Source organism: Anarrhichthys ocellatus, unplaced genomic scaffold (assembly GCF_004355925.1).
Source record: "Anarrhichthys ocellatus isolate YVR2014 unplaced genomic scaffold, GSC_Weel_1.0 scaffold1, whole genome shotgun sequence".
Lineage (NCBI taxonomy): Eukaryota > Metazoa > Chordata > Actinopteri > Perciformes > Anarhichadidae > Anarrhichthys > Anarrhichthys ocellatus.
This window is the reverse complement of record NW_022280031.1, coordinates 15,489,882-15,494,790: the sequence shown is the minus strand read 5'-3', so window position 1 is coordinate 15,494,790 and position 4,909 is coordinate 15,489,882.

The window sequence follows — 4,909 nt, the reverse complement described above, 5'->3', positions numbered from 1 at the left end:
CCCCCCCTACTCAGACGCACCAACAAGTGTCTTCTTATATTGCAATGTGAATTCTGAACAACACCCCACCAGCGCTGATGAAAAGCAATATGGAGTCACCAAAGGCGGTGCAGAGCTTATTGCCACCAGCACAGGATGTATCACGGCACATAGCGGGTCACGAGTGTGCGGGGTAAAAATGCTAATGCCGTCTCCGTCCGTTATCGCAGGACCTGATGAATCCACCGGCGGAGGCCGTTGATTCGTTTACGCGCGGCTCCAGGCGGCGGCGCGGCTTCCGGCCATCGTCTCTGACAGGCAGATGACATCAGCGTGGCCTCGGGCAGCACTGGGGATGACGCATCTCGTCCTCCTCAAGCAAATATAAAGGAGGGCTTTGATGGTATCATCTCCGAGTCGTAGCCCCCCCCCACACACACACACACACTGTCACTGTCACACGACAGGAGACTTCCATTTCCCAGTAATTGAGTTTCTGTCTCGCCTCTTTGTGTTCAGATGAAGATCTGATGAAGTCCCACCACCACCCCCACCAAACCTCTTTCCCTCTACTCCGTATAGAAAAGCCTCCCCTCCCGACGTGTTTGCGCCTACTTATTTCCCCCTTCAATATATAGCAACATAATGAATATTTATTACAAAACTTAGCAATGAGAACGCTTATTTTGGGCTGGAGTTGTTTATTTCAATGAAAGCATGCCAATTTTGGATAATTAATTAGGAGCTTATTTATTTAATATACTAATGTGTTGTAGATAACCTACATGTATCAGTCAAAAGTAGAGTTATGATTTCTGGTATTTGATGATGGTGCTGAGGTGAAGAGGCAGCTACAGGCAGGTAGCATGTCAGGGTTGAATTTATGGACAGTGCAGTTACTCTGGGACCCATGAAGTGGGGGGGGGGGCCTCACAGAGTAAGCACACCCCAACATAATGGAATTGACAGAGAGCACAACAGGCAATCTTTACACGTGATTAGAGATGAACTTAAGGTTTGACGGTACATTTTACAAAAGCTCTGTCTTTAACTCTGTCTCCGTCACGTCGCAAACTATAACAAAAGTGTATGCTAATTCTTGTTAAACCCAAGGAGGCATTGTTGTTCTACAGCAGAGGAGGACGCTGGCTACATCTGACTGGTGAGGATGTAGTGACAACATCAATGTCATGAAAAATGCCATTAAATAAAAAAACGTTGACATGTGACATGTGCTCCGGCGTGTTGAATAGCTGATTGGCTGCCCTTACAAGTGGCAGGCTTTGATAAGTAGATTTGTATTCGCCCCGCGCTAATAATTTGTGTCACAGTGTGACCTTGCATCAGTGGCAAGATCAGTGATGTGCTTAGGGATTAATGTTCGGCAGTCTGCTTTGTCGAACATCGCCTGAATCCTTGGGAGGTAATGGGGATTTAAGGGTGACGTGTTGAGGAAAGATAACCTCAGATGTCTCCTCTGTGGGCAGTGACTGACACAAATTGATTCACGGACTAAGATCCACTGAAACAATCAAAAGATTTCAACATGCAGGCCCTTTTTTCAAACGCAGGGGCCTGCTGGTTTAAAAAGTTGTGCTCTGCTTCTCTCTGTTGGTACAATCAAGAATTACATCTGTCAAGCGAGACCTATTTCCCTTTCCCCTGGTGTCGTGTCAGCACCCTCCTCTGGTTGCATTTGTTCCCGCACAATTGAAACCAGTCCTCTTGCAAATCCAGAGTCCCCAAACGCCCCATGGGATTCAATTTCACATTACTTACAGTGTTGAAATGGCAGTTATTTATAACATTCAGATATCACGTTGCACAATTTTATCCCTGAGTGTCAATCTGACGAAATTTCAGAAAATGATCAAGCATCTTAATTTATTAACACTTGCCCACAGAGGGGTGGAGGGCGCCGTCACCATCAAAAAAGAAAGAGAGAGATGTTTTTGAAATTTCATATTCTTTTCAAGCTCCTCTTGACTTTGAGCTTGCCTTGCCACTGGGGTATCCCATTATTTCCCCCCTTGCCATTTTCTCTTGAATATATAATTAAAGTCCCTTTTTTTCTACTGTGTCAGCAGCGTGGATTGCACAGGGTCAATAGCCAAGTGATTTAACACCGGGGAGATGAATCCAAAGAGCCAATCCTATTCATGCCCTTGAGCAAGCTTCCTCATCCTTAATTGCCCCAGTGAAAAAGATACAGTTGTTCCAATGTACTGTATGTATAAAACATATCGTATTTCTTAAAGAGTTATGAGCCGGGCTTGTTATTAATGAACTCCAGCAGCAGTATCATACTGCTTTATGGTAGCAATAACATAAAGCAGTCTATTTTTCCCAGCGCAGCCGTATGCAAAATAGGGCTGGTCAGTGATTACTTAGTAATTCATCCTGTTATATATAAACTTCTGGCGCGCAGTTCAGTCTAGGGGGAGAAGTGGAGCATAAAAAAGCATACAGTGCTCTGTGCTGACTGTTTGGATTCTCCTTAAAAGAGACAGAGAAAAAAAAAAAAAATGTTGCACTTAACGTTGTTCCCCGAGGTGCCGGAGAAACACTGACTGAAGCCGAGCCGGTGATACAGACACGTATATAAATCTACTCCTCAATTCTCTGCTGCTACTTCCCATGGAGAAGATCTCTTTAACTCCCCTCTCACCCACAGCAACTTCACACCAGCGCAGCCCCCTGCCATGTGGCTATGCCAGTCTAATCTCGCACCCCGCGCCATCTGCCATCGCCAGCCCCACCGCGTGGCTCCCGTCGCTCTGCAGAGAGAGAACCAACCGGTTCAGGCCTCCGCACAACCTCCACACAATATCGATCGATATCACCGACGCTGACTGGAGCAGGCAGGTTAGCCGACCAAGACACCAGGGGACTACTTACAATAAAACCAAACTATATAGCATTTAAAGCTCTCACGGCTGCCATGAATTAATCGGTCCTAACATAAATGCCTTGACGACAGAAGTTTCATGTTTTTTTGGTACGCCCCGATTCTGTGCCCATTCGGACTGCATAGGATAGGAACTCTTTTGTTTGTAACGGGTGCCTTATTTTCAGCAGCTCTGGCTGATCCGTTGCTCTTTTTCTCTGTTTGTAGTCGCGTCTCATTTAGAAACACACATGGCCCCCACTATCAGCCCTAGAGACTGTGGTGTTGCCAAAGTGGTTTTCAAACAGGCCGTCAGTGCCGTCCTCACCCTCACACTGTGTTTGTGAGCCATCAGCCGCACATGTGACAAGTGTTCATTTAATTATCACAGTTATTATTGTGTTTTAAACAAAATTAATGAAACATGGTTGGAGTCAAAGGTTTTGTAAAAGCTTGAGGAAAAAAAGGAAAAAATAATTTGTTTTTCTCATATGTGGCATAAAAGGAACATACTCATTAATATCTACTTCAATTCATTCGCAAGATTTAAAATGGCAACATGAAGCCTTGAGTTCAACATTTTGATCGTCGCCATTTGGATTACGGCCATCGGCATCTTGCTTTTTGCAACCAGTGAATGGAAGTTACCATATTTGGAGGGACATAGAGACGGCGTATACCGCTCTTGTAGTGGTAGCGACCTGTCAATCACAAGGTAGCCATGTGCTTCAAAAACCGGTCCATTTTGTGTCATTGCATTTGAACGTGAACGTTAGCTAGCTAGCAGTGGCAAAAGACGTTTGTCTTTACCTAATGATGTGTCGTGATTGGCAAATTTAGATGTAACAATTACTATCAATTACTATCTTTTAACCCCCCAGAAAATATTTTTTTATAAAAATAAAAAAAATGGTGGTTGAGAATAGATGTCGAACATGATGTCTCAAAAAAAGCGGAAAAAAAATTGACAATGCGTTGTATTCCGTGTAGAAAGGTCGATGCTGCTCTCTGCTGGACAACACTGAGATGCAATACAGCTCTCCACTTGGCTTTCTGTATTGTGATTTAATTTTCATCTGGCATGGATAAATTATATCACAATGGAAAACAATACATTACTTAAAGCTAAACAATTGTCCTTTTAACATAGGTTTTTGTTTTCAACTTTTCATTGAGGCATTTAAAATCTTCCATATAGACCTCTGATCAATAAGTAATAAGTTAAATGTCTCCACTCAAAGGGGAACACTACAGAACCCCCACCTATTGTGTAACTTCCTGTTTTATTGTTATGTAGTGAGCTGCTGTATTTTGCATTGCACTTAGAGACCTATTGTCAGCCCGGTCATGTCTTTTCCTCGGATATTCTGTTGGTGCAGCGTTGGATGGTGCTTATTGCAAATAGCCCACTGTTTCTGCTGCAGGAAACATAAAAACTATATTATGTTAGGGTCCCAGTGGACTCTTCCCTGGAACGACAGCAGGTGTAAAAAAAAATGAAGCAAATATAAAACTTTTCTTGAACAGGGTGGAATCCTGCTTGAGGCAAATCTGTTAAAAATTGTGAACAGAGAGCCATGTAGTAACTGTACTCTGGCTTGGTGAAAATGATAGCATCTGTTAATTTGGACTAATTGAAACCAGCTTGTTTGGCTGGAAGGTACTTTTGAAAAATCTGTACAGTCAGTAATGACTGGCAGCTAAAATACTTGTACTGTAACCTCATACTTCAAATTATTTCCAAAATTGAACTAGTTGTGACTTAATTAGGGCTATAAGGCTGAGACAAGAGACATTGTGCTTTTACATGGTGGATATCCTTACATAACAGTACTTATCCATACATTTAGCATCCAGTAAGAACTAGTTGGTCCTCTCTTCATCCTGAAACCTGATTGGAATTAAATAAATATGCTCATACAGTAGTCTGGCTCTGAGTGTTAAGCATACTGGAGGATGTGGTCTGTAATGAAGACGCTCCAGTTGGCCTTGTAAAAAAAAAAAAAATGGGACTTGATTCAACATAACAACATATGTCCATAA